The sequence below is a fragment of the Alexandromys fortis genome, unplaced genomic scaffold, assembly GCF_014885135.2.
Source record: "Alexandromys fortis isolate MF-2015 unplaced genomic scaffold, M_Fortis_MF-2015_v1.1 scaffold_25, whole genome shotgun sequence".
NCBI classification, from domain to species: domain Eukaryota; kingdom Metazoa; phylum Chordata; class Mammalia; order Rodentia; family Cricetidae; genus Alexandromys; species Alexandromys fortis.
Genome location: NW_026067904.1, coordinates 1,819,432 through 1,832,181, shown reverse-complemented (window position 1 = coordinate 1,832,181; position 12,750 = coordinate 1,819,432). Strand labels below are relative to the sequence as shown.

Here is a 12,750-nt window from a genome sequence, read left to right as displayed (position 1 = left end):
AAAACTAAATATGTAGCTTACATTATATTTCTGTTATTTTTATTTTATGCTTTGTTTTTCGAGGCAGGGTTTCTCTGTGTAACAGACCTAGTTTGGAACTAGCTCTTGTAGACCAGGCTGGCCTTGAACTTGAACTCACAGAAATCTGCCTGCCTCTGCCTCCCAAGATTAAAGGTGTCCGCCACCACCGCCCGACAGCTTACATTATACGTCTGTTGGACAGCATGAACGTCACGGCTGAGATGTGACTGAACTGTGTCAATCACTTGTCCCCATTGTGGCTGAAAGCTGGTGCTAGGAGACAAGGTGACCTTCTGTTCCATTCCACCGGAGTAGCGACAGTGATCATTGCTGGGTCATGTTTCAGGGCCTTAATCGACCAGGAACAGCATTTAATGTCTAAATCATGAGGTAGCACAGTCTCAGTTTAGGTTTCGACATCCAACAGTGGCTGCAGGAGAGGTTTCGGGGACCCGTCGTGAGCATTGTTATGATTGTCGCACATGAACATCCTATAGGCCCTCAAGACCCGACTAAGAAACTCTTTTCCCGTGAGGGCTCTTTCTGAAGCTCCCTTCTCTGCCCTAGTTCACAGGCTCTTTCTTCCTTTCCGCAACAATGGCAAGACACAAGCCACACACTTGTCATCTGCTTGTGAGAGTCTCACGGCGACGTGCCACGTCTTCTCAGCCGCACTGTCTCCAGTGGTAAGAACTGTGTTCCCTGTGGTAAGAACCACGTGTTTCAGTTCATCCTTAGTATCTGTCAGACCCTCTTGGTGACGTCACTGAACTAAGCACTTGTTATCACTACAGATCTCTAAAGCAGGCAGGGAAATAACCATTATCCTTGTTTGTAGATAATGAAACTACTACTTAGTGACTAGCACGCAGGTTTGCAGCTGGTTTGCTGTCAAGAGGGAGCAGAAGTCACACTGCCTACTCTCTGTTCTTTATTCTGGGCTCTGCCACACTGATAAGATGGTGTCTTAGTTAGGGTATTTATTGCCGTGAAGATACCAGGACCATGGCAACTCTTATTTAAAAAACCATTTAATTGGGGTGACTTGCTTACAATTCCAGGTGTTCAGTCCATAATCATTATGACAGAAGGCATGACAGTGTTCAGGCAGATGTGGTGCTGAAGCTGAGAGTGCCACATCTTGTAGGCAACAGGAAGTTGACTGACAGTCACAATGAGGGGAGCTTGAGCAAAAGAGACCTCAAATTCCACACCCACAGCGACATACCCTTCCAACAAGGCCACACCTCCTAATGGCGCCACTCCCTTTAGGGTCCATTTTCTTCCAAACCACCACAAGATGGTGTGTTAATTTCCTAGGGCTACCATGATATCACAGGTTGGGCAGCACAAAACAGTGTATGTACTCATGGTTCCAAAGGATGGACATCAAGAATTGAGGTGTCAACAAAGCATGCTTCCTCTGAATGGTCCCCACAAATAAGATGACAGCCCGAACCCCAACTAGCAGATGTCTCCAGCCATCCCAAACAATGATATAATTGTGAGAAATTAATAGAGAAAGAGGTTGTTACTGTGATCCTGTAACTCTTCCAGAAGATTGCTTTGGGAATCTAAGGATTGGGAGACTAGATGGAGGAGGAGCCAGTCGAACACACTAAAGAAGTCTAAGAAGTGTAACTTGCACTTAGGATCTGATCCAGTCTTCAGGCACGTCTTAACATACACACAAAAAAATGTTTCTAATAAAAATACAAAGGTTAAAAAATGAAATTGGTAAAGTGAGTTCTGCTCTAGCTAAGAGGATGGACTGGCAGCAGTCTGCAGTCAGGACCTCAGTGGGAAAGCACAGGATGGGCGGCAGCTGCTCAGGTATCTGATGAAAGCTAAGGACAGAGGCAAGTCCAAATAAGCTGTTTCTAGATCTGTTTCCCTTCAAAGGCAAGGGCATGCCTGGGCTTTGGGTCAAGACTGTCTCCAAAAGTTTTCTTAGTCCAGTGACTTAATCTCTTTGTATCTGCCCGTGTTCAAAGTGAGAATGGCTACCTAGATGGGCTGTGGTAAAGAGAGAGGATCTACCACAGTACAAAAGACATACAATATACATCACATTTACTAAATCTTTCCTTTGTCCACCCCTACAAATACAGCCAATATAATTTCTACCTACTCCTCCATCCACCCTGACAAATATAAAAGGTGATTTACATTTAATTTTAAAACCCAGTAGGTGAAAAACAATATAACACAATTAGTTAGATTCAAATTCCCACATTCATTAATTCAACATTTACTGAGTAGCCACCCTTGCCAGTCATGGTGTTAAAAACAAAACATTTTCCCTCTTAGCGAGCTCACTGTTCAGCGAGGAGATGACAAGTAAACAATAAATATATAATTTAAAGACATAGCCAGACCCTGTGGCACATGTCTGTAATCCTAGCACTTGGGAAGTAGAAGGAAGATGATCACAGTGTATCTGAGGGCAGAGTGGATATGTGAGGCCCTTTCTCAAAAATAAAATAAAAACCGAAGGGCCAATTATGGTGGTATGTACCTGTAATACTGAGGAAGCTAAGGCAGGAGGATGACCAGTTCAAGGTCAACCAGGGTTACAGTGAAGTCGTGTTTCAAAACAAACAAAGGGGATGTTTTTCAAAAACATCCTTCGTGCCAAAGAAGAAATGACAAGGTGCAATGCTGATGGGTAGGAAGGCAGATTTAGTTAGTAAACATGACCCAGTGGCCTTTCTGAGGTGGCAATTAAACCCCAAACCTTGAAGGACAACAAGAAGTCAGACCTGTAAAAGGCAGGTGGAAGTTCTTGCAGCTGGTCAAATCCACATGTCTGAAGGCAGCCAGGCGCTAAGTGTTCGGAGTTGTTGTATTTGGGAGGTTCACAGATTAGAGAGACCATTCTGCCTAAGTCCCGCTTCCGACCGTGGCCCTGAACATTGCCTCCTCACCCCTTCCTCCACTGTCGCCACTCTCTAGTTTTTCTGCCCCCCTTCCCTCACAAACTCATTCCACCTGAAGCCCATTTTTCTGTCCCCCTGGAAGGCTCTGTCCCAGGATCTTCCCAAGGCATCTGTCAGTCAGTCTTAGGGCCATGTCACCTGTGGTAAGAGATTGTTCAACACTGTCCCACAGTGTTCATTCTGTTTCCTGGTTTGCTCTTGTCCTATTCCTTACCACTACCGGTTTTTGCCTATTCCTTCACAGTAGAGTGTGAATTCCACGAGTTTATATCCTGCATTGCTGTAACCCTAGAGCCAGGATCAGTTTCTATAAGTGACAGATACCCAAAGGATACTTTTTAAACACCCCAAGAAAATTATGATGGACAGGTAACTCAAGGTGAAGAGCTGATTGTTGTTTGAGACAAACTGAGAGGGAGTCCAGAATAAGTAGGTTTGGAATTAAAACGGGAGAGGAAGGCTGGAGGGGCACCTACAGAAGAAAAACTGGTTTTGTCTTCTCCATTGGGAAAGCTGACTCCCTTAGCGCTAGAATTCATTTTCAAATTTTTCTATCATCAGTACCTAGTCCAGGACCTGGCATTTGGTGAATGCTTGATAGGAACAGATGCTCACAGATAACCGTAGCGCGCGCGCACAAAAAGTCTACTAATTCGTGGTTTCAGCTTAGCTGGGAAAGGTGAGCAGGTTGGAGACTCAGGATTCCTGGTGCAGAGAACAGAAGAGACTAACCAAACCGCAGAGGCAGGGCATCGGCTGTTGCGGCTGCGCAGTCCAGTCCCTCGGCCCCGAACAGCGGAACGCCCGCCCGCCGCGCCCACCGCGCGTGCGCACTGCACGCTTCCCGCCTCCAGCAAGATGGCGAAGGCCCTGTCCTGAGTGGGCGGAGTGTGGCTGCCGGAAACCCGGCTGCCGCCTTCGGGGAGCTTCGGGCTAAGGCCCGGGAGCAGCGGACGGAGGCTGGCGCGATGCTGTTCCCGGGAAGCGCGGTCGGCTGCCGCTGAGGAAGCTGGAGCGAGGAGTTGCCTTCCCAGCGCCCCCTATGTACGCCTCCTCGCGCTCGGGGCCGGTCGCCGCTTTGCCCGCCTCGGTACCGCCCGTGACTCTCGGGGCCCGGAGCTCCGGCGGCGGCCGGGACCGAGTCCCGCGGGAGGGGAGGCGCCCGGGCGGCGCCCGTGCTTGCGGCTGCGGAACGAGCGTCTGGCAGGTGAGTACGGCTGCGCACGCCGGCGACTCCCACCCTGGCGACCGGCGCCGGAGCCCGGCGGCCCGGGGCCACCGCTCTCCTCCGGGCTGCACGTTCCTGGCCTGCCCGTCTTCGGCCTTCTGCTGGCCGCGGGCTCGCAGGCTCCCCGGCTTCCCCTCCCACACCGTGGGCAGGGGTCACCGTGGGTGGGAGGGTGACTCCTGCCGCCCTCGCACCTTTTCCTGGCTTTGCAGGCAGCCTCGCCCCTGCTTAGCAATTCTCCTTTCGCTCAAGGTGCGTGGGTCGTCCTGCCCGTTTCATTTGAGCCCAGCCAGCTTTCTTCCCTTGAAAACTTTTGAGCTCCGGGAAGATTATCTGAGCCTAGTTTGTGGAGTTACCGAGGAAAGCGTTGCTTGTTGTGCAGAGGCCGGTGGGATCCGTCCCCCTTGAGAAGGAAACGAGTCCCGGTAGACTGGGATGGTTTAGGCGTCTGACTCCTGCCTAGTGGAGCCTGCGATAGCAAAATGATTGTTCGCTTCTAAATCATCAATCTCTTTCGACATAGTCAGTCTTTGGTCTCCAGATGGAGGCGAGTTTTGTGAAGCGTTCGGTTTTGTAGATCCATTGAAAGAATTGGGGAGTGTTCCGTTCCTTTAAAAAAAATACCTTAGACATGTAAGATAACACATAATGGCACAAGAAAGGAGAAGTAGTTTATACTTTCTTTTACATTTTGTTTAGTTATTATTAGCCCACAGTGCGCATTGAAGCTTTGGAATCCCCAGTGTGCAAGCCCTTTGTTTTTTTTTTTTTTGTTTGTTTGTTTGTTTGTTTTTTAGAAAGGGCTGCTGCTCACACGTCTTGTATTCTCAGTTGTGACTAATGTTTAACAATGCATATAGCACCTGATAGTAGCTGTAACGGGGGTTTGTGCCAATCTCGGCTACCCCTCAAGGGTAATCGCGATTACTGTACGCAAAATTGTCCCGATTAATTTAGGGACCTTGCCAAAGCTTGCAAGTGCAAACTGCCCCATCACAGTGGCGGTGGAGGAAGTTGTCGGGGTGTTTGTCTCCTCTGTCTCGTTCCTTGGATATGTCAAGAGCCCCAAAGTGGGATTAAAAATACTTAGACTTTGCCCTTCGAGGCTGCAATACAGCGGGGCTTTGAATGCTAGTTCAGAAAACTGAGGTGTTAGCTCAGTGCTAGAATGCTTGACTCCATGTTTCATGCTCCAGGACTGTAAAAAAGAAAAATTTAAAATTTCACCATAGGATTGTCCACTTTAAAAGAAGAAATCTTTTTGAGTCTTCCCTCGTTTGTGACTGGTAGCCCTCACTCTTCCCCGCTAAAGACTGCGTGTTCTTAGGTCTTGGCTGTCACTCCTACGCTTTCATTTCCATTTGAAGGAATAAGAAGGAAGCTGGGGCTTCTAAACTCCAGTGGTTGAGAAAAATCTCAGCTGTTTGAGGCATACTTCCTCGATTTCCCAGATTCCCCCCCCCAATATTATCTCCCTATTTAATGCACATATTTCAGAGACAGAAATGTCTATCTTTGCAAGAGCAACCATCTCTCTTTATTTAGAACTGTCCATTATTACTGTCTGGAGGCCTTCTTCAGTCACTCCCTCTCTCTGCTATATATGTTTGTGTTTCTGCTGAGCTGCCAGGTACGACTCCAGGAGGCCATTCTGAATTACAAATTTTCCTTCAGAATTCTTTCATCCAAGGACTCTGATGTAGTCAGATAAATCCTTCAGTCTTGGTTTTGACTGGTGTTAAAACTGCTTAGCAGTGGGTGTGATCATATTACCACTTAGACTAGTCTGTATCTATAAAGTAGGATGAAATACTTAGCGTGCATGGTGGATACAGAGGGAGTTACTATGTGTTAAATGTCATCTGAGTGTTTGGCACATCCTCATCTTTCATTTCACTACGAAGTTACCATGAAAGTCACAGTGCTGTAGGGCCATCAAGATGGGTCGGCAGGTAAAGGCGCTTGCTGTGGAACCTAACAACTGGGTTAGACCCCCAGGACCCACATGGTTGAAGGAGATAACCAACTCTTGCACGTTGTCTTGTGACCTATATCACACATAGACACACAATAAATAAATGTAGTTTTTAAAAATCCTTTTTAAAAAAATCAGGTAATACTAAGCACCAAATCTATTCTGTTTCATCTTCAGTTTGCGTAGGCAATTTGTAAATTATATAGTGCTCTGTAGTAATGAACGACCTGTTCTTGGCATTCTGCACTGTCCTTCCTGGTTTCTACGAATGTCCTGCCCTCGCTCGGCTTCATTTTCTCTTACTCCTGCTATCAGCTAGGCTGCAGATAGGATTCTCAAACAGAGGTAATGCATTTGCCTCTTGTAATTGGCAGATACGTCCTTAGAAATGGCATGAAGTGTGGTTTGTTTAGCGGTCATACAATCAGTGCTGAAACTCCATCTTTCCTCTCTTTTCTCAACATCGTCCTCCTGTTTGAGTTCTTTGCACAGACCTGCTTCTCACCTAATAAGAAGATGACTAGATGCAATGTTCGTGTATGATCTTCATTTACTATCAGAGGAAGGTAGAAGGCTTCTCTTCTAGCCTTTCCCCAGAGTTCTCAGCTCTCCTGTGGTTGAACAAAACAGAAGGTCATGCTGCTAGGTCTGGAGCAGTATCTTTTTCTCTAGGGGTGGTAGTTAGGTAGGAGTGAATCCTGTCTAAAAATAAGGACTGGAGCTCAACATGAGTGGGGTGTGTGAAATGGGTCCTAAAAGGGTTGCTAATATCCTCAAGGCTTTGTATGTTCTTTGGTGTGTTTTCTTGGTGGCCATGCACATTTTTCTTTTGATATAAATGATTTTGTGTGGATATTTCTAATTTCTGGAGCTCCCCTTTCCACTTCCGCTGTTGACTGTGAACCCATCCCTATCTCAGATGTGCTGCCACAGTCCACGTGACACAAACCAAGTCAGTTTAGTCTGCATCCACCTGCATCTTGTGCTGTGCTCCAGTGTGCTTGCATGCTTGTATTTTCTTCCTTCTAGTTTCTCCCTTGGAGCACACTTCTCTCAGTCACCCAGTATTGAGCCTTACAGTCATACTGGTTCTTTCTCCACTGCCCATGAGTTGTCAGATCTTAAACAGATGTTAGTTAGGCTCCAAATTACAGAATACTTACTTGGTGTCTCACATAAAACAGATGATCAGAATTAGAGGATTTCATGGCTAGTCAGTTGTGCTGCACAGCGAGGTTTCAGGGATCATCTCTATAATTGACAAGTCCTAGTGTCCTAGTGCTGCCTCAGTTGGGTTTTCTATTGCTGTGAAGAGACACCATGACAACAGCAGCTCTTATAAAGGAAACATTTAATTGGGGTGGCTTGCTTACAGTTCAGAGGTCCTGTCTGTGGTGGGGAGCATAGCCATGTGCAGACTTGGTGCTGGAGGAGTAGCTGAGAGTCCTACATGTTGCAGGCAACAGGGAATGGTCTGAGTATCCCACTGAACAAAGCTTGAACAAAAGAGATGTCAAAGCCCACCCCACAGTGACAGTCTTCTCCAGCAAGGCCATGCCTCCTAACAGCGCCATTCCCTTTGGAGGCCATTTTCTTGCAAACCACTACGCGTACTAACTTTTGAACACACGCGTATCGCATCATAATTGTTCATGACTCTCTTTTTTCTCCAAGTACCATACCCACCAAAGATAAGTATGTCCTCTTATCTCTTAATTAGGCAAGTAAACCTTCCACAAAAGGTCTGTATCAATCAGGTATCTATCTTAATTGTAATAATACTTGGAAAGCCCAGTTATGGCATTTAAGTATAAGAAGAGGCTGAAGAGAAAGTGGCATTTGGTGTCAGTGACATATTTCTGCAGTGTTCTATGGAGAAGTAAGCTTTACAAAGAGAATTGCAAACTAACAGTAGGCAGCGTAAAGCGCTGTTTGCCAATGCACTGTCATACACCATACATGGCTTTTTGCCAAACATTTTGATAATCATAAGTAACTTTCTAAAGTGGTTTCTTATATAAAATTTGTAAGATTTGAGTGGTAGATTAGAATATTGGATTCTTTTAAAGTTGGTATGATATTAAATGCATTTAAGCATACCTGGTGGGGCCTCTGTCTGAACCAGATATAAGCAATTATGAAACAGATTTGTGGTTCCTTTTCAGGTAAAGCATTTGGAAATTCAGGGAACATTTTTGGTTGTCACAGTAACTGTCAAGTCTCACTAGCAATTAGAGAGTAGAGGTCAGATACACTAAGTAGTCTGTGATGTTTGAAATGACCAGTCTCACAAAACAGTCATACCTTAAAGCGCCACTACATACACACTGAGATTAGCAAGTGTTTTGCCTTTTAGAAGAATTCACAATGATCTACTTATTGTCTTATATTGTAAATGACAGGACAACAAATTCAAACTGATTTTCAAAAAGCAGTGATTAGATCTTGTGTTAAATATTAGCTCAGGCATCATTCAGTGGCTCCCATGAAAGGAAGGACTTGGCTCCTTTGTTCTGATTTGCTCTGCTGTCTCATTTCCCTTAATTCTGGTTTCATTCTTAGGCCTGCCTCAGGGTAGCAAATTACTGTAGCACTTTCAGACTTAATGTCCACATTTCACATACAAAGTAAGATGAATCAATCACTGTTATATTCGATGTTGTATTGGTTTTGAGTATCACTGCTCCTGGCCTTCTCTAAGCACCTGTTCCCACAAAGTTTATTAGTCTTTCTGTCTTGGTACAACTTTGCAGACTGTGTCTTCATACTCTGTTTTTTCTCTCTCATGCTCTATTCTCCCTTATCTTTATGTTCTTAAATTCTGTCTAGATTATTTAATGGGTTAGTGGTTTGACCGTATATAGAATAATTTTATACTTAGCACAAAGATAGGTTGTGGGGAAAGCAGAGAAACGGAAGGTCCCGCCTCTGTATTCCTTCAACAGCTTTTTTGAGCCCTGAAGTATGTGCATTGTACATGCCACCAAGCATGTGTATGATGTTCTTGTAATTCATTCTTTGGCATCCAAGAAAGATTTGATTTTGGACCTTCCATGGATGACCAAGACTCTTAAATAAGTATGATAGTATTTGCATATAATCTGTACATCCTCCCAAATACTTTAAATCATCTTTAGATTGCTAATAATGCAAATTTAACATCCCTTGATACGAACAACTGAAATCTGAAAAGCTCTAAAATACTAATTTTTTTGAGCATCAACATGACAGGTGGAAAATTCCACTTACAACCTCATCTGACAAGTCACAGTCAAAATGTGGGCACATTAAAAATATATATACTATCTGAAGTTAAATGAACAAGGTGTCTGTATGCAACATAAATGAGTTTTATGTTTAGACTTAACATTCCTAGGATAGCTCATGCATATGCATGTTTTCTTAGCAAATCTAAACACAAATACCACTCATGTAACAAGTGTTTTAGGTAAAGTTCTTATCTGGATCTGCAGGGCTCTGGGTTTGATTTCCAGCACCCCAGAAAACAAAGCAAACAAAACCCAACTATTTTTGAGGCCCTGCTGTGTAAGCGGGCTGGTAAGAACGGAGAATCAAATAGCCTGTGCTCTCTCTGAGCTTACATTTTAGAAGAGAATATAGACAACAAAGAATGTGCATCTGTGCGCAGGTCATGTTTAGGCTTTGAAGTAAATAAAATAATAAATAGGTAATAAAGCTCATTGCTCTAGATAGGTTGGGAAAGGACTTGAGTTAACAAAGTATTGGTAAAAGTCACGAAAGGATCTACTGAGGTGAGATGGTCTGTGTTGTCCTTGTCAGGATTTCAAATCACTGTTACACTAACTTTGTAAAATAAATAGACCCTCATTTCTGCTCTGCACAATCTGTTGGAATTATTTCTTCCTTGAATGTTTGTTTTAATCCAGCAGAGAAAACATCAGGGCTGTGGGGGTGTTTTTCTTTGTGGAAAGGTTTTTACTAAAGGTTTTACTAATTAAATTTCTCTTTTCTCTCTTTCTCTTCCCTTCTTTCCTCTCCTTACTGGGGATCGAACCCAGTGCTTTATACAGACTAGGTAAGCTCTACCACTGAGCTGTACCCCTGTCCTTGGTTCCTCATCTGTGTGCACAGGTGAATGTGGAGGTCAGAAGTTGGCCCCTGGCATCTGTCTGGGGTCTTCTGCCTTGGTTGAGACAGGATCTCACTGGGACCTGAGCTCCAGAGGGCTTCCTATTAGCCTAGGCTGGCACCCAGTGAGCCTCACCATCACCATCGTCTTGCTGGACAAGTTCTTTACCAACTGAGCCATCTCAGTCACTGTTACTGTTTTCTTCCACCATCAGTATTGTTTAGCGTAATGCATGTATTTACTGGTTTTAGGTTTCCCATAAACGTCTATTTAGGATCCTTTTTATTTATCTTAAAGAATCTGAAACACATCCTTTAGAATGTCCTCCTGTCTCCCTGAAAAGGTTTTACTTTTCCATTCTTGAAGGATGTTTTTACTACAGAATGCTAGGTTAGCAGTTACTTGTTAGAATATGTTCTAGATTGATTGTTGCTTTATGTCGGCTCATTCTCTTTATTGTTATTATTATTATTTAAATGTTTTCAAAGACAGGGTTTCTCTGTAGCTTTGGAGCCTGTCCTGGAATTCACTCTCTAGACCAGCCTGACCTCGAACTCACAGAAATCCACCTGCCTCTGCCTCTGCCTTCTGAGTGCTCGAATTAAACGTGTGCAGCACCACAGCTGGCTGACACGGTGACTCTAAAATTTTAAAATCATTTTGTCATATTCCTTTGAAGGAAGGAAAACTTTTTAACATTGTCTCCTGCTCTATCATCAGTGATTCGGCTTTGGGCTTCATGAATGTATGGATCCATTCTTATCAGTGCCACACATTGGTCAGCCAGAGGCCTTCAAGTACCACCTTTACCTCAGTATTCGCTTTGGCCCTTAGCAGGGTTCTGCAGTAATATGTGCAGATCTTCCTGCCTCTCGTGTGCCCTGATCCCTCCTATGTTGTCTTAAGGCTTCATCCTTAAAGTTCCTATTTTATTCACCTATATCTATTATTTGGTTACTCATCAAGTAAGTGCTTAATTTAGGTTATTTTACAGCCTCAATATTTTTTCAAATCTCTATTTTTTTTATCCTTTGCAGTTACACACACGTAAGTTTAACTGCTAACTTCTTAAGTAAAATATAATTAGAAAATTATAATCTAACTCCAATATTTGTAAATTTCTGTGAATCTGTTGGAGAAATAATTTGTTGTATAAGATAATGCTAACATTTTTATGAAGGTTTTTATTTGGTGTCATCAAGAGTCTGGGACTTATAAAATCACCTTCATCAATTTCACATTGTTAACTTTATGTGTGGCACCAGAGTTCATATTTCTGTTATGATTTTGTAGTGATAAGAGCGGCAGGGCTGCGTCCCCGGCACCCTGCTGCCCGCATGGCTAGCTTATGCCCCGAAATAATTACACAGAAACTGTATTCTTTTTTTTTTTTAAAGATTTATTTATTTATTATGTATACAACATTCTGCCTCTGCCTGCATGCCAGAGGAGGGCGCCAGATGTCAGTACAAATGGTTGTGAGCCACCATGTGGTTGCTGGGAATTGAACTCAGGACCTCTGGAAGAGCAGCCAGTGCTCTTAACCTCTGAGCCATCTCTTCAGCCCCAACTGTATTCTTTTAAACACTGCCTGGCCCTTTTTTTTCTAGCCTCTTATTGGCTAGCTCTTACATATCGATCTAACCCATTTCTAATATCCCTGTAACACCACAAGGTGTCTTACCAGGGAAGATCTTAACCTGCGTCTGTGTCCGGTAGGAGAATCATGGCGACTCCTTGACTCAGCTTCTTTCTCCCATCATTCTGTTCTGTTTACTCCACCCACCTAAGGGTTGGCCTATCAAGGGGCCTAGGCAGTTTCTTTATTAATAAGAAATCACTCCCACATCATGATTTGAATGAGGGGAGTGTCCTGCAAAGGTCCATGTGTGGCAAAGGCGTGGTCCCAAGGTACTGTTAGGAGGTCAGCTGTGAGATGTTGGTGTTGATGCCACTTTGCTTTTTGGGTCATAAGATGAGCTGCTTCCTTTACTGTCCATGCACTATCTGTGCTGCTCTCTAGAGTCATAAAGTGGTGGGACCGCTAGGTTATCTTGTATCTGTTTGTGTTAATTACTCAGGTATTTGTTGGAATGAAAAACACAATATGGTCTCTTGTCTTATTCTTCAAATGAAGGGCCCATGAAAACCTCAGGCGAAGGCAAAGAGGTTTTTACTATAGTTGGCACCTCGTCTGGGACTCTGTTTGGTTCCCCATCTTTGAAGTGCAGGCAGCATTAAATGTTTATTCTCAGCACTCAGGAGGCAGAAGCAGGCAGATCTCCGTTGAGTTCGAGGCCAGCCTTGTATACAAGACAGGCTCCAAAGCTACTGAGAAACCCTGTTTTGAATCCCCCCAAAAAAGATTATTTAATATCTCACTTTTAAAATTATTTTCAGAGATAGTTGGTCTGAAATGCCTGATACACCATTTCTACAAGTAGAAGTCCAGACATTTGACAACTTGTCCAAAGAA

The 12,750-nt window shown here is 44.0% G+C and overlaps 1 protein-coding gene across 8 annotated transcripts in view; it reads left to right on the top strand.

Moving 5' to 3' along the window:
* The first annotated feature begins 3,805 nt into the window (after positions 1-3,805).
* Positions 3,806-12,750, top strand: part of Apc (APC regulator of WNT signaling pathway) — a 92,363-nt gene continuing 83,418 nt past the window's right edge. For all 8 annotated transcript variants that reach the window (XM_050134961.1, XM_050134958.1, XM_050134955.1 and 5 more), the window contains exon 1: positions 3,806-4,167. The gene's annotated coding sequence lies outside the window, so the exon portion shown is untranslated. The remainder of the gene's footprint in view (positions 4,168-12,750) is intronic.